The 19,417-nt window shown below is 40.1% G+C and overlaps 1 protein-coding gene across 5 annotated transcripts in view; it reads left to right on the top strand.

Annotated features, from left to right (window-relative positions):
* The window catches only part of SOX5 (SRY-box transcription factor 5), a 657,473-nt gene that overhangs the window by 296,158 nt on the left and 341,898 nt on the right, over positions 1-19,417 (top strand). For 4 of the 5 annotated variants that reach the window (XM_035311618.1, XM_035311591.1, XM_035311600.1 and 1 more), the window contains one exon: positions 16,812-16,972. The gene's annotated coding sequence lies outside the window, so the exon portion shown is untranslated. Of the gene's footprint in view, positions 1-2,849; positions 3,015-16,811; positions 16,973-19,417 lie in introns of all 5 variants that reach the window. The other variant, XM_035311614.1, reaches the window with a different exon arrangement.

Below are 19,417 nucleotides of genomic sequence, written 5' to 3'. Positions count from 1 at the left end.
ACTTGAGGGCATCCAAACCTGCACTTACTTAGGTACATTTTTAGCTAAAACCTTAATTTAACTCAGACCTCACTCATCTGGGATTGAATTAGCTTGTGGCTGAATTGCATATGTGGGTTTGAGGATGAAATTTTCACGACATCTAACTTCATCAAATTTAGGTACCTGAAGAAGGATCCGAGTCCATCTGTACAGTCAGTTCAGAGAGGTAGGCTACTCCTGAGCAGCTCCCCTAGGAACCTTCATTGACTCTATGGACAGCCCAGCTGGATGCCTAAAGTTAGGTGGTATGAGTACCCTCTTGGGTGCCTGGTGGGAGAGTGATGTCCTTTGAGTTCAGTTTTCAAAAGAGCAGACAATGTGAGGAACTCTAGGCTTGCAGTTGAAACAAGAGTCAAAGAATCTGAAGCTCTAAGCACAAGATTTCCTCTGATTTAAAGACCGAGAAAAGATCTTGAGTAATAAGTCTGAATTTCAGTGTTCCCTATAGCAGAGTTCAGCATGCATTCCTGATCAAGAATTAAATTCTCTTTTTGATTCTGGACATCTGTTAAAGTATAAACTCATTATATATTAGAATTTTTCAGGGTCCTGGCAAGCAGTGCTTAGGATCTTTGCAACCTGTGGGTCTTCAAGGACATGTTTACATACATGGGTATATACAAACACACTCATGCCCTAAGGCAATATGTGTATGTGACTATGTTGTTAAAAAGAATAACCATCCAAATTATTTATTACAAGAGACAGTAGCAGTCCCCTGCATTTAGATTGTCTCAGATACTGCTTTATGAAGTTTCTGTTGTACCAAAAAGCATTAATGCTGGCCTTGTTTTGAGCATCCTTTAAAATTTGTGGGGAAAAAAAAATCCAGGGCTCAAAAGTATGATTTTGTTGTGTATGATTTGTCTGCTCAAATCTGGTGGTGAAACTAGGCTATGGAAGTCACCATTCCACTGCCGTGGTCTAGGAAAGCATGCCCCACTGCATTGCAACATTGACCAAACAGGAGCGTTACAAGGCATTGTACTCTCCCAGACTTCTCCCTGAACATCAAATTTCCTGTCTCTCTCTTTTCCTAAGCTGGCATTTGCTAGACTTTCCCCAGCAATTTAGTCAGGAAATGGGAAAAAGCTTTGAGATCTGCTGGCTACAGACCAGACCGTACCTTTATTTTGTGATAAATTTTCTGCAGTCTCCAGCTCATACCCTAAAGCTCAAGTGGTAGACTTTTGTGCAAAGGGTCAAAAGTTAAACCTTGCCAGGAAGGTGTGATTTGGAAAGTTTCAACAGTTGTATGTAATATATTTAGTTTTTATCTTTTTTTTTTTTTTTTTTTTTCCCTTTAGAAAAGGAGGAAAGTTCATGAAAAAAACAATGTTTAAAGCAAATTGCAAAGCCAAACATTTACAATTAAGGGCAGATAAAGGTTGTCCCTCCAGTCACACTTCTGCCCTCTTGTGTGAATGCCCTGTGATACACTTTTCAGTTTCAAGAACCTGGGATACTCTTCCGTCTTCAATGCATAGAATGGTCACACAACTGGACAGAATTAATGGGCGAGTTTTTAATACTACTATTTCCTAACTTTGAAATGCTTTACTTTAACCTTTTTCCTGATGTTTTTTGAATGTGCACTCTGTTATTATTGATTTCAGAATAAACACTACACTAGATTTAAAGAGAGATATTTCTCTTTTGTACAGCTTCTCTGAATTTACCACAGTTTCATCAGGGCTGAATTTGGCCCATTATATCTAATGAATTGTATATTCCAAAATCAATATTAATAATGCCAGGTGCTCTTTTTAAAGAGATTGCAGACATTCATATAGTCTGTGTAAAGTTCATATGAAATGATACTGCCCTATTCTTTATTCATCCTTTTGGTTAATAAATAATCCTTCAGCTTTTCAGTAGTTGGTTTCTGGGCTCATGTTGGACATCTGTATTTATCATTTAGGAAGTCATCACCAGTTAATCTTTCTCCCTTTGTATTTTTGACAGAAAGCCCAGGGTTTCCAAGAGCACTGGCTATTTCTCATTTTATTCTTTTATATATATATAAACTGTTCTACTGGTGAGTTGCAGTTTATCAATTGAGAAGTTGTTTAGCAAAATGTACTGTGTCAGTGAGGCACTGAGAAGGAAAATCAACCATCCACTTGCTGAATTTCTGCATTTGCAGAGATGCACCGTTTTGTCTGGGGATAAGAGTGACTCATAGAGGTTGGAGAGACTCATAATTTCCATACTACAGCACCATTCACTCGGATTTTCTGACTTTTGTATTTATCATTAGAAGCAACGTTACACAATGCCAAAGAAAAAAATCTAACCTTCATAATGTGTTTTCCTGAGTGTAAATGGGGCTGGATATCCTGTACTGAAATGTCAGGTTAGATCCTTTGTAAACTCTGAAGCCTATTCTCAGAATAGAACACTTCTGGAGTGTATTAAATTGGTGTTAATTGAGAAACGCATATGCCAATGACATTTTAAGCTACGCTAAATAAAACCAAACCTTTAGCAGGTCCCTATCACAGAGAGATCCTGAGATTTCACTGAACCTGCTGCTGCCGTCATCTTTTTTCCATCTATGCATATGTTGCTTGCAATGATATATGGTAACTCCTGATGCAAATACCACTCATGCTGTTACAGTTTAAAAGGCCCAGAAATAGCATGCAAACACAATGTCTGTTTTTTTCTGTTTCACATTATAAAAACCTATGACCAACAGCCGAAAGTTTGATTCATTTTCCCTGCAGTTTTCACACTAGCTGACTTTAAAACATACATTTAGTGCTGCAAGTAATAAAAAATTCATCATCTCTTTCTTTTTTTAGGGGACTAATTCTGCAAGTGTTTAGGGTTCTCTAATCCCCGTTGCAGCCGAGTCACAGGGCAGCACCTCAGGAGGGCCCTGTCCTTGCACGACCCACTGCCCAGTATATCCACTGGCTCTACTTCCCTGACATGGCTGGCCCCTGGATCAGGCCCTAAGCATATTGGTAAAGTACATGTGCTTTATCTTAAGATAAATAAAGCCATTTGAAAAACACAAAGCAAAACTGGGGTTGAAGTCCCAATTGTGTCAATATACCCATGGGATGTGGCAATATTTTGTTGCACATTTCATTTTTTACAGAAAAGAAAGGACAGCCTGGAAGTTACCTCGGGCTGATCTCAGCTGTGCTGGTAGCATGGGGCTCAGCAGGACAGTGGTGAAATCCTGCTCTAATACTGATACACAAACTCTTCCAAGCTTTGCAGGACTGCTCGTGTTAGAGCAGCTGTCTTCTGCTACAAGATAGGGCAAGAGGTCAAGAGACATTTATGAAGGGTCTGGTACTGAAACTCTCCCTGGCAGCTCAATGATTGCCAAATGAAAAAGCCCACTGCAGCTTTGCTACTCAGTAACTTTTTGCCTTTGAACCAAATCCTCAAATAGCTCACGCAGCTTCTTTTTTTTTTTTTTTTTTTTTTTTTTTTTTTTTTGAAAAACAGAAATACTTTGGAAGATGCATTGTGTTGCTGCCAGGAACTCTTTTGGTGGGAAGAAGATTTGTGGCCATCTCCTGAATCTATACAGAAGGTGCTCAGGTTTATTTCTGACTGGCTACATTACTAAACAAAACTAAATAGACACTACATCCTTGGAAGGAATTTGATGTCTGTAAAGCCCAGACTTGTAAGTGCCTGGCTCCTAAGTTAAGGGGAACAGGGGCAGGGATCTCTTCCCTTGTAGCTTCCCCACACTGTAGTTACATGGAACCCCCAGTTCCTGTCTGATACACAGCTTAGGGGCTGCTTCTCTCTCAGTGGGTGCATCTTCTCTCTAGCATCCCCCTCCCCAATAAGTCTTGATATCTTTTCAGTGGACTTTCAGAAGTTCGTTGTATGTGCTGGTATTCATCTTCCCAGATTTTACACATTTCTGGTGGTTCAGGTAAAGCCTTGGCTTGTGGGAACTGTGGAAGCAGTGGGAATATTTCATTGCCTAGGACACTGTCAAGCTGTAGCTGTGCTTCAGGTCCCAGAAAGCTGACCATGACTCTGTCAGGAACAAGGAGTGTTTTTTTTGTTTGTTTGTTTGTTTGTTTTTGTAGAAATATCACTCTTCCAAGACTTCTCCTCTGTTGGACTGAGTGCTTATTAGTGTCTAATTCAAGATATGTATTTTTCAAGATACATATTTTTCATATCAGCCTGGTTCTCCTGTTTTTGTTTGTTATATACAGTACAATGCACAGATTTAAACTGAGAACATGCCTAAAATGTCTTACAGAGAAGGTAGCATCTTTATTTGGATTTCACAGGTGAGAAGACATAGAGCAATCGAGTGGTTTACTAGGACCAGGCAGAAACACTGTGGCAGAAAGGGGGAGGATTCTCCTACTGCATGTTGTGGGCATCATCTGTCCAGGCTGTCTGTCTTTCCTCCTCATGGCAAGTTGTCTCACCACCATCCACTGGAGTAGCTCTGGAGTGCAGGAGACTCGCGTGCTGTGGTTACTAGCTGGTTGTTTGCCATGCAGTCTTTTGCAGGATAGCTGCATAGAGAATTAGATTATAACTCACTTAATCGTGAACTTCCTTGTAATTTTTCTTGCTGCCTCCTCTCCCATTAATGGCATTCTTAGTTTGAAGGACCAGAAAGGTTATGCTATCAGAAAGGATTGTTCTTTTCTCCTAGTGCAGGCGGCATCTCTCAGGCATGATAGCTGCCTTACAGCCAGCATACAACCAGGAAGTTGCAAGTTTTAATGCGCTGTTATTAACCCTGGACTGGGGACTCCTTTGGTGATAACACTGTAGATTCAGTACTAGGGCTGTGCAGATTTTAACATAAAATATTATGATCGGTCTGTCTGTTTGCCCATCTGTCTATCTGTCCGTCTATCTAATTGACCTACGCATATGCTGGAATCACTTGGGGAAGGTCAGTAGGAGTTCAGAATGGCAGAAAAAAGGTCAATTTTTGCGTGTGTGCATGTGTTTCTCAAGCTAACTGATGAGGCGTCTTGGCACAGCGTTTCAATTTAAAGAGACAGCCCTGTCCGTTCGGAGGATGTAAATGCCCTTCTTGTGAAACACAGTAAAGAGTTATTTGTGAGGGGTGACTTTTTTACGGCTTTTCCAATGATAATGTTGCCTTGCAAATATCTCCAGTGATTTTGCTGAACTTGTCAGAGATAAGGCAGGAATGTGCGGCAGGGTCCAAGATTTTGTTTGTGTTTAATTGGGACATCTGTACGTTCACACACCATGTGAAATAAAGAAAGAGAAAAACCTCGCCCCAGTGAAAGGGGGCTGCATGCACACAGTGGAGGCTCGGGGTGGTGCGTGACCGTGTGTCATTGCAGCAGCTCTGCTAGATTCACAGCACAACGAAACAGCTTGGAAACGTGCCACTCGGCAACTTGCCGTTCAGTCCAGTACTGAGCACAGTCTTTCAAATTCCATTTTTTTTGTGGATGAGCTGGATCTCAGTCCCCCCATGCCCTCCCAGGACGTTAAGTTCAGGGCTGGGTTCGCAGCGCAGGGCTGGGGTCCATCCCACGCTCAGAGCTGCCGATGGGGAGGGAGCCACCTGATTTACAGCAGCAGCACCAGTTCACAAAGAGCCCATTAGGCAGGCGGAAGTCCCTCACAGGGTTACGAACCAGACAGTCTATACCAAGGCAGGTCAAAGGGTGAGCTTACTGTTTACTGAATCTGTAAATAGCTAATTATTCAGCTCAGCAACAGGGCAAAGCCCCACATAGGATGTAAGTCCCCGGCAATTCAATGTTATCTAGCGCTGAACTGATTTTAGGTCCAAATATCCCTTGCAGTAGCAAAGCAGAGCTCTCTGCACTTTAAAACCTTTTAGGGTCTCGGTACAATACTGTGGGACCATTAAGGAGCCCTCACGTGCCATAAGCAGTTTAACAGGCCTGGTGTTGGGCACTTAATTGTGTCAATAATTATTCACGCATTAGCACCAGCTCCTCCTTAAAGTGTAGACTGCAGTGACTCATTAAGTTACTGGTATTCATTACCAGTAAAATTGGCCTTTTTTCAAAATGCAAGATTTATTTTTTATAGAAAAATATTGTTAGGAGTGCAACAGCTTTGCTCTACTCCCTGCTTGGTGTGGATGAAAACAAGACTGTATAGAGATGAAACAATATTTTTGTCCGGAAAAAGGCCATCAGATTAAGAGGAAGTAAAATGGGAAAGAGCCTCGTGCTTTTATTCTCTCTCTTTTTTTTTTTTTTTTTTTTTTTTTGGATGTGGAGGGGGTAGGGTGGAGGGTTGGGTTATGTACTTAAAAAGTGGGATAAGGGAAAAGTCACATTCCTGCCTGGCTTTGGCTGTGTGTGTACATGTGCTGTTTTCTCATACAGAGATTGAGAAAGATGCACAGTATCTTTTGATTAATAAAGTGTTAATGTATATGCAGCTGTCTTTATGTTAAATGCTTCCTGGTGCACTTTGTTTCTTTAAATGCTGATCATTTACAGTGAGCGTGTACAGTATATATGCCTGGAGGGAGAGCAATTGTTATACAACTCTTTAATCCGAACCATGATTAAAACCCCTTTTGTTCCTCCCTCCCTGCATTACTCCAGCCTATCATCTTCTCTGAGAAATCATTTGGCAAGTAGATACGTGTATATTTTAAGAGAATAACTCCTTTAGAGAATCAGTTTTGCTTTTGTTCTGCTTTTGGAACTTAGTTTTTTGCATTTCAATATGCAGCACTGTTCAAAAGGCGTAGGAGGGTCATACCCATTTTTTATGTGAATAAGGTATAATTGAAATATGATGTATGCAGATATCATCACTTCTACAGTAATTATCCAGATTGTTTGTTTAGTGGGAACATACTTTCAAGTAGGGGGTGGTCAGTGGCAATCATGTTGCATGACATAGCTGGGAGAAATGGCAAAGAATATGTAAAGTCTCGTACTGTGAAATAGTACGTTAGGCCAAGACTGTCTACTAGGGGGAATCATTAGGAGTTTGGAAGGTGAGGGCCGCAGCGATTTCATAGAGAAATGTAAAACAGGACTGGGAGGCTTGTGCTCAGATCTTCGGGAGCGGCTGGGGTTTAGCATTCTGTTTCATGTGGAGACCAGCAGTTAATATGGTCCTTGTTGAAACTTGAAACAGCTCTATTAGTAGCTTGATTGGGGAGAGGAGAAGAGACCAAGAGTAAACAAAAATGTGCGGTCTAGAGATGGCCTTAATTGTACACAATACGTCTTGCCTCTGTGCGGCTTATTCTAATCACTCCAAATGGCAGCACACACACATGCACACACACACAAATTTGATCTGCCCAAGCAGATAAAACTGCAATGTGTATAATATTGCCAGGCTAGAAGGAAAAAAAAATGGACATCTGTTTAACAATCCTCTATTGTAGACAGGATCATAGAAACACTCTTGCCTGCCTGTCGTGTTCAATCAAAATGAATAAAATACTGATTTAAAAAAAATATATATCAGGCAGAAGAGAGCCTTAAAGTATTTGCTTACACTTTTTTTGTTTTAATTTCAACAGCATGATGATGAGGGGGAATCCCAGGGGCAGGAGGAGGTTTCAGTAACAGTGAAGGGAAGATTTTGTTTTGTTTTGTTTTGTTTTTTTATCCTCAGTACAGCTGAGAGAGGCGAACAGCAGTCAGAACTAATTGTAGCTCACTCAGGAAAGTCTTCATTAGCACTTGCCACACATGGTTACCAGATGTGCCGAAGAAGGGGTGGGAGTAGGGGGGAAGGGTTATGTAGAGAATGGGCTACACACTTAAACCTAATAATCTGTCTTTTGTTTTCAGGTCTATTGTGTTGGGGGGGGAGGGGGGGGGTAAAGAATAGAGAGAGGGAGAAATCCTGGCTGCTTTTTCCTGCAGCCAGTCCCTGTTAGCTGAATGGCATTCCTTGTCTCACAGTCTCCTCCAAGGAAGGGAAAAAAACCTCAACCATGGCCAAATAAAAAGGAATTTATTTATTTATAGGCTATCAGTGAACTGTTATTCCATTGAACCCAGCAGAAAGTATTTGGATAATCAAGCTGGTAAACCACTACCTTTCTGGCCAGCTTGTGAATTTGATCTGGGCTTTTTTTGTGAGCTTGTTGGGCTCCCAGAGCATTGATGGGGACTGATGAACTGTCCGTTCCAGTACCAGCAGCATCTCCTTAATTCACGTTCACTTTGCTAGTGAGCGTGAGTAGTGGACAGTGAAGCCAAGTCCAGAAGGAAGATAGGAGCTTTGTGGTCCTGTCGGTCAGCCCTGAGGTTGTCATCTCGGTCATCTTCTGCCTGTTGCTATGAAAAGAAAACACACTAAAAAACATCTCCCATAAATAGTGGCTGTTGCTGCTGCAAACCAAACATGGTCTTGCAGCCCATGTAGATGATTTTCACAGGAACTGGTGTTAATTTTACTGCAGATGTTACTACAAATGTTACTCACTGCTCTTTGGGAAAAAAGAGCCCCCCTTCATTCCCCACCAAACGGTGACCTCTCGGGGGTACCTTCCCAGACATCCTCACCTTCCCCTCCCCCAGTTCTATAGCAATGCAGCTTCTTTCCCCTTCATCTCTGAAACCTTCCCTGCAGGGTGGTAGTTTTCCATACTGGCATCGTGTGTTGTTGGATGTCCTCTTTCTCTCAGGTCTCACCTCTTCATCCCAGTGACAAGGGAGCTTCACAGTATTTGGATGACAAGGCAGAGATGATTCTTCAAGTTCTGAATAATCAGCACTGATGGTTTAATTATGGCACTACACATGATGTGCACAAGATTTATCACTCTGGTCATGTGAGAGAACAGCACTAGATGAACTTTTACTAATTAAGCACTCTGTTTCCCTTCCTTCTTGAAAATGCAAGGAGGTATAAATGTAGAAAATCACTTACGCTGAAAAGAAATGAAGACATTTTTGGAATCTTAAGTAATCTCAGTTGAACCTAAATCTTGTGGGCCCATCCTTGTTTTATCCAGCTCAGTTTGCCAGTCTGTAATCTCATAATGCTCTGGAGCCTGGAAACGTTCTTGCTCACAATCTCAAAGCAGAGCAGATGTTGCATAAATAGAAAATAGGTTCTGTGCACAACCTAATCTAAGCACAAAGCACAGAAGAAGGTTTGGATGAATGCAAGCTAATCATGACACAAATCTGCTATACTTTGGGACTCAGGACCAAATTATTATTTCATTTATATATATATATATATTCTGCCTACCAGATTCCAGATATGCCATTCACTTTTTCTGAATGGCAACTCCCACCTGAGCTTTTTAATTTTTTGAAAATAGGGTAATATCAGTCAAGTGGCTGGTAAGAATTAATCTATGATATTCCTTCTTCCATGTTTAACTGACTTCTTCATCCAATTATCTTGTTTTTCCAGGTCCAAATTAATCAAAGACTAGGAATCCTTCTTTCAAGTTTCCTCAAGGGAAATAGTAAAGCCAAATTACTTAGCTGACTTAGTTGTATTCACCTTTCCTTCTGCAGAATTGTAGTGCCTCTTTCAACCCTGTTGAAATTGGTTGGATCAACTGACTAGACTACACAGTCACCGAGTGTATGGCTTCCCTACAGTATCTTTATTAACTGCCAGAGAGGCACAAGGAAAAAAATGGTAAAATTAACCTATTTACCATCCTAACTTTGCTGTAGCTGCTATTCCATCAGTTGTTCTCTTTAATAAAATTAAGTGCCATATTTGTGATTTGTATAATGCTAGCCCATATTATTCACAAAAGAATGAACTGTGGTCATGCCAACATGCAATATGTAGAGACAATATCTCCACTTACAATAATTCTTGATTAGAAAAACTAACACTGCACACTGGATATTTTTATCAAATTTTTATTCTTCTGGAGACATCAATACCTTTTTTTTTTTTGCCAGCTGTTACCACAGAATGTGTTTCATGTGTATGTACTATTGCATGCATAGTGAGATCACAGCCATACACAATAGATATAATCATAGTTGATTTTTATTGTGACATATTCTGCAAAGAAATTAAGTAAAATTGTAAATGGCTGTCTATGATTCAGGTGCCTATGCTCTCAGGTCAATGAGTTTTCAGTTACTTGGGGCTTTAGTAATACTTAAAAGTGCTTTCAGGAATTTGACACAATGAATGTAACTTTAGGGCTTTCTTCATAATATTAACTTTAATTATTATAATTTAATTATTTAAATATTCAATTAATGTGGAGAAGGAAAGCAGACTGATCAGATTTGCTTCCTGCTTTTTGTATATTTCCACGCTGAAGTCAAGGTTTCAGGCAACAAGGCAAATATTTTTATGCAGATGCAAAACTACTCAGCCAAACATGAAAATATTCCTACGGGATTTCCTGGAGGCCTTGCTGGGGATACTGCAATGCAAATAATATATAATGTAAATAATAAATCATATACCATGAGTATTGTACAGCAGTAGGATTCAATTAGGAACCAGAAGTGGTGGGTAATCCACGTGAACTAGCACTACTATCCTTTTTATGATGCTCAAAATTGTATGATTTTGCTGCCTGGATCTCCTACCATGTTTTTTTTTTTACTCTTACAATGTTCTTCTATAATGTACTCCATCAAAATGCATGCCTCCTCATAGATGATGTCATTTTAGCAGAAAAGAATTGTAAATCCTTCTTTGTCCTCCTGTAGTTTTTTCCAGGGTAGCCAACTGAGCTCGAACTACTTCTCTTTCCAGCGTGATATATAAGTAGTCAATATGATTTATTGTCGATATCCATATCGACAGTGATCTATGTAATTAGAGAGTAGCCAGCACCGCTCTGATGCTATGCAGCAATTACATATGGCATCATTTTTGCTCTCTGTGATTTGCAATTTTACCAATATAAAACAAGTGACTGAAATGACAGGCAGGGAAGTTTCACTGTATTGTTAGGAAAACCTAGGAGAGCAAGTTTACTGGGGAGAGAACAAATAGCTTTTCTGCTTTCCGGGGTAATTACTTGAATACAGAATGGCTGCGCAGCAACATGAGGGCCATCTTTTGTCACCTCAAAACGGGGTGCCTGTGGCGTGCTGTCCGGGAGGAGCCTGCAGGCTGTGCAGGGCCCCATGCTGGCACAGGAGATTGCAGCTCACTGTGTCTGCTGGTGAGGCAGAGCAGCCTGGTGCTCCCAGCCTGCGCAGACTTCCAGCAAGTTTCCAGATCTTACAGTGGATTTGCAGGTGTTGGCTCCAACAGGTTTCAGAAAGGTTTGGGACCCAGTCACCTGTCTCTTGCTGGGAATTTTGCTACACTGGGGACCAGAGAGAGGGCTAGGCTGATGCTCTTTTCTTACGTGCAAAGGAAGGTGTTGATAAGGGATAAAGCATCATAGCATGAATACCTCCCCCCACACTTTTTTTTTTTTTCCTTCTAAATCTTCTGATAAAGATATAGGTCTGATTGATACAATAGTGCTTAACTTTGTAATTTTTAATGATTGGGGCATTTACAGTTTCATCATACACATGGGAAGAAACATAACTATGAAATAAAAGGCATTCTTGACTAAGTTTATTTTGTTTTACTTGATTGAGTTTGTGATGAAACAGAATAGTTTTTCAATGCTATGCTTGCAATTTTATCATGAAGTTTACAATGTGTAATGTGTCTAGTAAAGCCCTGTTCTGAGATTCTATGAATGTGTGAGAATTTCAACCTCCCCTAAAAATAAGTTTTTCCTCCAATGAATTTTAGAGAAAAAATTGAAAATCTGACATAGGGGCACCCTCAAAAAATGTCAGAAAGTTTAAACAAAATGGTCTAAAATGCATTGGATGTTATTTGTGTATGTTTTTTTTGGGGGGGGTGTTGTGTCTAAACATCATTCTTTATGGTAAATCCTATGACTTTAAGTGCTGGTCTGATGACTTTTGAGTAGTTGGGGCTGGTGAGCGGCATGCATTTCCTGTGAGGTCTTTCCCTTTCCCTATGCTCTTGGGTCCTGGGTTGGGTCAGCAATCCCTTGCTGTGGCTGCAGAGGTCCTGGCTTCCCTCTGGTCCCAGTTTCTCCCCAAGAATGGAGCCAAGGCAGGCAGGAGAATGGAATGCTTCCAGTCCTGCCTTCCCCTCCCTTGGGCTCAGCTTCCATTGCTTCCCTGCACGTTGAGCATCTTCGTTTCGATTTAGCTCAGGAACAGTGAGTTGTGATGAAGTGCCAGCCGTCTTTTGCTTAAAATTTTAAGGAGAACAGAAAGCAAATGACATGAAGTACGAAGTAAATACTTAAGTAAACGTTTTAATCTCACTTGGGGCACTTTGACAAAATAATGAAAACATACCACATATGTATATGTCTGCACATAATCATTGTCGTTGTCGTTTGCTTTTGTTGTCAGCAGAGTTAAGCAGAAGAACATTTTAGGGAAGATTGTGCTTGCGATTGAGCGGCAAGCCTCAGGTCGTGGCATGGGCACACAGCCTTTGCTAAGGCAGCCTGTAGCGTCTGAGCCAAGCAGGGCTGCTCTGCAGAGCCCATTGGTTTTAATAACAGCCTCTGCATCTGAGCAAGTACCTGATCTTACACAAAATGAGAATCAAGATCTCAAATGCTAATTCTTTGGATTCATCTGAAAGTATAGCTTGCCAAATGTTAGCCTGTTTCTGATTCACAAGGGAGCAGAAATGCTGTAGGATCACCAGCAATAGTGTGTTATAGATGTAACGTCAGCCATAGTGTAATCCAAACCAGAAAAATAAATTGTGTCCCAACTTGGCTTGTATTCATGTCAAATCCTGTGCAGAAGTTTGAGTGCTTGAGCAGAATATTTTTCATCAGACAGAATAACTATGATCTTCTTCATCAAAAGGAAAGAAGAACCAGAAGCAACAAAAATCCAAATTGGTGCATTATCAGCTAGTATTGCTTAAAATATGTATATATTTGACAGCAATTTGTAGGTCATTTCTTGCCTTCTGTAAGCAAATTTCTTACAGTTCAGGAAATTCAGGATTATTTTCATTTTGATAAGAAAGGAACATCCATTCAACAGACAATAAAAGCTGTTTTAAAGCTGTTAAATACTATGAAATGGATGTGTACAGCTAATTAAGGTATGTGTTGAATAGTAATTATGTCATCCTGAGGGATTTACAGATAGAGTCTAGTTAAAATTTGATTCAATCTTCTATCATTCACAGAAGGTGCAAATTATTATTCATTTAGTGTGCTCTGATTTCAGTTCTAAAGGTAATCCAGAAAAAAAGGGAGAGGGATTTCTGTTTTATCAGCATTGTTTAAGAACTAAGATCCCTTAATTATCGCACTGTACCAATAGTCTGCTACCAACTTAGTGCAGCAGTCACTCAGCTTTGAAACTAACAATTTACCCTCCAAGCAGAGAAAGATATAAGAAAAAGTGTTTAGTCGGCAAACAAATATACCAAATTGTATGTTTTGGCTTTTGTTGGTGCTAATGTTTCTGAGCTATGCAAACATGAGTCACTTACACAATACCTTTCAATCAAATGCCTCAAAGCAAAGGAGACAGATTTCATAAGAATAAAAAAAAAAAAAAAAAAAAAAAAAGGCAAAGAAGGCAAAGATAAAATAAAGCTACTTAAGATCCAATTCTCTTTTGGAACCTTTTTCCAGACTCTTTTTAAGGAACATCAGTAGACACTTTGCCTTACTCCTTTGTGTAATTTTTCATGATAGTAGTGAAGAATAAGGTAAGATTCCCGATCACCTTGTGAAAGTATTACAGGTTCTTTTACAAGGAAGTTACTTTTAATGACCTGAAATGGAAAACTTTACTACATTTCTGGATTGTAGTAATTGGCCATCCCTGTAGTTACCACTAAAGCTGGCCTAGCATGAAAAAAAAAATCTCTTTTTGAAATATTTTTACATCTTGAAATGAAAATTTTATCTTCCAAAGAAATTATGAGTAATCCCAAAACACCAGAAGAGTCTAGGAGTTAATGGTGGCATGATAGAAACATGTTACATTTCTGTTCTGCCTGATTCAGAGGTCCAGCATCTAGCTGCTATGACTTCTTCTGTGCATCTGAGCTGACACAAATTTTGTCAAAACCAAGCATTTTCTTGATTTTTGCTGCATTTCAGTTTTTTAAAGCAGGAAAAGCTTTTGCCACTAAACTGTCTCACTAAACTTAATTTCTTCTATCTATAAATTAAAAAAAAAAAAAAAGAAAAAGAAAAAAAAAACAGTATTCTAATTACCAAAGTTATTGGATATTAATCAAGTTTTTCCTTGAAACTAAGAATATGTGATCTGTGTGGTTATTTTAGTAGCTATTGTTCAGGCTTCTTTGTAAGTGTATTCTACTATGCTTAGGCTGGATATATTTGTTGTGTCATTTTTTTTTGCAGAAGGGCAAACGTTCTCCTGCACTATTTTTAACCATATATGTTTTCATACTGATATCAGTGGGTCTAACTGTGTATATTAAAGTGCTTTATGGGAATTGTGTTTATGGGCGACTTTATGGGGATTGTGTATCCCACCTTACGTAATGTCACCTCTCAGATGGAGTGTAGCAGCTGCCCAGCAGCTCTCAGAAATAGTATGCAATTCATTAAGTTAAGCTTAAGCAAAGATGCTAGACTTTTTTTGGAAAAAAAAAAAAAATCAGAAAATAATTCAAAATTAACTGTGTTCTCATCTTATGTTTCTAACCAAAGTGGCATTTTGGTAAGGTGAATTAGAAGAACCCACATTATTTTTGGTTGGCTGGGTTGGGTTTTTTGGAGAGGCAAATGGCTTTGAAATATCCATTTTCTGTGCTTGCCCCATCGTGTTTAATCTTCTGACAAAGCTGCTTACTTACAATAAGGTTTGGAGCGTTATGCACTGAAAAAACATGGTCCTAATTGTTGCTTGGAGTTTGCCAGAATATTTATATGTTTTCTTCCATACAGCTGCTTAGAATGCTTTATAGAGTTAGGTAATACTGGAACAGATGTGAACAGGCTTCCCAGGTCTTAGCAAGGTAAGAGAATGTTGCTTCTTATCTGTGATTTGAAAAGAGATGAAGGGTCAGTGAGGTAGAGATATATGAAATCTATTGCACACTTCGTAGGAGCTGCAGAGGAAGAGTATTTCTCGCAGGTGGCTTGTTTGAGTGGAAGGCCAGAGAGAGAGGCAGCTTCTAAAGGAAGGCAGAGGACTGGGAAAAATGTCAGGTAAAATCAGATAAATGTGTTGGCTTATTTGCTTAAAGAAACAGGTTCACAGTTTTGAGATGGTTACTAAGAAGAGAACACATCAAGTTGTCTGAGGGCAACTTTAAATGCTTGCCTGCTGTTAATGCTTTGGAACTTACAAAAATTTGTGGTCCTTTCTGGTTTTGGAGGGAAGGAAAGAGAACGGGATAGGCTGTAAGACACCGTTGATTTTGGGAGATTGTACAGAAATACAAGGCAGTCTGCTGGGCACCAAGCATAGCTTAGCTGGGGCTTCCCTTGTCTTCCCACATGCCTCAGAGACATATACTTTCATGGGAAATGTACTGGAGGTGGTATGGGAAAGATTTTAGGCCACCTGTCCCCAGCCAAAAGTTAGCTGTATGGACATTTTTCTTCTTGGCAGCTGGAGCCATGAGGATGGGCAAGACCTGATTTCAAGACCCAGAATACAAATGCCAAACTTGGCAGTAGTGGCTGGCTGGCTCTGCAAGCACTGAAATAAATACTTCTCCTCTCCCTCCTAAGAAAACTTGTGGCTGATTTTCATGTCATGTAAAATGCAGGAGCTGCTGGCTACCTGGCTGTGCTGGCATTCAGGTTGAGAGTGGAGCAGACACCCCTGCAGCTGCTTGTCCCTGCCATTTTCTGGGGATGTCTTAAGTATCTTTTTTGTATCACAGTGGCAGCAGATGTATTTGGTCATCACAGTAAGCTGTGTTGATCTTAACTACTTTTTTTTCTTGACACATCAGTATCTGTATCACATTCATTCACAATTCATTCACAGCAGTCTGATGCAGATAGGGAATATGAGTTGGATCAGTGAGAGGTACATGTCTTGAACGGAAAGGAGTGATGGATCTCTCACAGGCCTGGGAGGCAGGGCTGTGAATTTAGGGCCTAAAATTCATGAGGTTGTGCCAGCTGTTGAAGAAAATCTTGTATTTGTTTTTTGAGTAATTAGAATATGTTGAGAATGTGTGGCCAGTATTTTCCCCACTAGGCCGAAGGCTTGAAACTTACTTGCTTTACTAAGTAAAGTTGAAAATCTCCTATCTTAATAGTCTCAAGTAGAGATTGTCTTCCTACTTCTTAATGTGATGTACGCACAGCCTTCTTTTATAGACTAGTAAGTGGGCTAAAGTTTTGGACTTGCAGACTTAAAGCTTGGGTCTTGCTTTTGCACAGAAGAATGGAAGTATATGCAATAGCTGCTAATGCACATAAAATCATTTGTTACTGAGTTCCTAATACTAACAGATTTCAAAACTTACACTTGCATTCTGGAGCTGATGGAATGGTTGAAGGATTTACATCTAGCAGAATTTGCCTTCCATGTAATTTGGATGTAATGACTTAGTGTAACACAGGCAAAAGTGTTTCTGTGTATGTGACTACTTTTCCATGGCACAGTAGGCATTTCGTCTTAATTTTTGGTTACATGCAAAGAAATCAATACGTAAAGCAAAAGTGAACAGATACTGAAAAGAAAAGCATCAGAGATGTTGAATAGTCATTTAGTGGGCTGGCATTTAAAGCTGGCATATGTTTCTGAGTGCAAAAGGTCTTCAGAACTGGGGTGATTCACAAACTACTTCTTCCTTTTCAACAGCTAATTCAGAGGCAGCAGGTGTGTGAGCAACCCGCTGGAAAGAGGACCAAGTGTAGTTTGTGACAGATTTGAGTGGAGATGATCCCAAGCTGAAAGTCAAAATAGGATCTTCGTTTCAGTTCACCGAGCGATCTGGAATTTTATTCCAGTACCTAACACAGGTAAGAGGCTTCTACAGAATGTGGATCTCCTTTTCCCTGGGCTTTAGAATATGTGAATTCATCAGTAGTTTCAGGTTGTGAAACTAGCAACATAGTGCCACGTACTAGTACTGGCTTCCTGGTTCTTTTATTGGGCTTTCAGGTATCTCTGTTGGCAAAATCAAGTCATGGAGCCATGGCGCTTTTGTCAGCAACCCTACAGTAATAAATGTATATGTAGAATATGTCTGGGACCAGAACCTAAGACTTCGAATTGACTCACCTTCCATCAGAAATCCACAAGCATGTCCAAGAGTAAAAGAGAACTGTATTGTAAATGTTCATTTCCGTATAGGAGAAATTCCATTCCAGCAGAAATTTGACTTAAACAATAGGTCTTAATCAAGGTGGTAAATGTTGTTGGCTCTGTCAAGGTGGTAAATGTTGTTGGCTCTTGGATGCTTGCTGAAACTGGTTCCTGAAGAAAGTCGGTTTGGTTCTGAACTGTGTTGCTGTTACAAGAAAAACAAAGCAAAACAAACCAAAACTTTGAAACTGCAGCATGCTTATTGAAATGTTACATTTAGACACTAGGAATCTTGCCAAGAGAGAGACTACCTGCACCATTCAGGCTGGACCAGCTGCAGACCGCTGCATGGCAAAATGATTTTTCTGGGCTGATGGGCAGAACTATTCAGGAAGAAAATGAGGGCTATAATGAACTGCATGTCTAAGATTCTCCCACTGAAGCTTCTTCCTTGCTCCTTTTCAATCTTTATAAGCTTTTATATTTACTTTTAGGCATGAGCTGCCAGGTTCCTGGTCAGATCTGGGCTTTCCTTATTTCTTTATAGAGGAAGAACTGTGGAGTCCATGTAGAAAGCCGTGCCAAGCTCGTTACTTGAAAAGTTATGTTCAGTGAGAACAGGGGACATGCTCTGTGTGTGTTTGCTGGAGGGGCAATATATTTCAGATCATCGAAACTGAGGGCTCCTTTTCTCCATCATCATTTTGTTGGGGCTGAACAAGACAATATGTGATTCTATTCTCTGTGGCTTAATTTCACTCAGAGATAGGTCTTCAGGGCAGTAATATCCTTCTTCCTCAGCTGACATATCCTCAGGACCTCTCTATTGAGGTGTGGGCAGTGCATTGAATGTGTGCAATGTGTCCTATCCTGCCTCCACTCCCCCCACCCAAGTGCTGTTCCTTTTAAGTGACAGCATGATGCTTGAGCACAGCAGTATATGGCTTCTGCTGTCAGAGAAGACACCCCTCAAAACAAGGAGTTGCCTCTGCAGCCAGGGTGCTTCCTTGGGGCAGCAGCCACAAAACCTGCTTTCTGACAGAATGTCCTTATTCCATAATCATTAGCCCTAGTGAAAGCATTTTGTCAGATTTATTTTTTATTTTTTTAAAAAAAGAAACTTTGAAAGAAAAGAGAAAGAGAAAAGAAACAGCCAAAAAGGAGAAAAGATCAGGAATAGTTGGGATTATCTCTGTGCCGTCTCTCAGGTCCAGTGACAACACAACTACAATGGGTAGCTTTCAGAACTGCATATGGTCTTCCTTCTGAGGGAGTTGATTAAGCGACTCCGGATGAAATTGAAATCCTGTGATTTGACCTTTGTCTGGCCTGGGAGGGCTGCAATTCGCATAACAATTTCCTTTTGTTCTTTGTTTGGAGTTATTAATCCAACATGAGCCTTGAATTAATCAGGGGTAGTGCGTTGTTACATTTCTAATTCACAGCTCCACTGCTTGTGTCTTTTTTAATTAAGGCCGAATGATAGCAGGCCTTAGCCCCTGATTGCAACACTTACTAACCACACATTGAGGGATGAAGAGGCTAAATAGACAAAATGAGATTACTTCAAGGTTTCACTTAATTGTTTTCTTCCTTTAAGTAAAGCACATTGAGTGAACATTGTTAATGCCAGGCTGGGAGTTTTTCTTTTATATGTGTGTTATGTGCATATGTGTATGTGCTGGTGTGGGGGAGGTTGTGACGGGTGAAGCAAGGACTCAGAGCTCTAATGGCTTAAGGGTTTGTAAAACTGAAGCCTTTGGTTATTGATTTAAACCATTCCTCCCACCTCCCCCGAGGGGTGAGGGGGGAGGGGGGGGAGGTAACAGTAAAGGAAGAAGAGGAAGAAGGCAGAGTAGAAGAGCATTAAACTTCAGTTCACTGCATGGATTTGCTTGTATCCTGTTTGAACCTATATGTTTACGTAGTTTTTCTTGCTGTTTCCTAGTGGTTCAAAGGTAGAAAATGCAGGAAAATTGAAGGCTATCAGAGATGCTAAAAAGAATTCCTAGGAGATGCAAAGCTCTTCAAAGCCAGTAAACAGTAATAATGTTAATAAAATAAAGACAAGTCAGTTATGTCACATGCCAGATTTTGCTCATACTGAAGGATGTTTGAGTCATGTTTCAAAAGCTGTGTGCAAATTTTTATTGTTGGAG

The sequence above is a fragment of the Oxyura jamaicensis genome, chromosome 1 (assembly GCF_011077185.1).
Source record: "Oxyura jamaicensis isolate SHBP4307 breed ruddy duck chromosome 1, BPBGC_Ojam_1.0, whole genome shotgun sequence".
Classification (NCBI taxonomy): domain Eukaryota; kingdom Metazoa; phylum Chordata; class Aves; order Anseriformes; family Anatidae; genus Oxyura; species Oxyura jamaicensis.
This window is presented reverse-complemented; position numbering and strand designations above follow the sequence as displayed.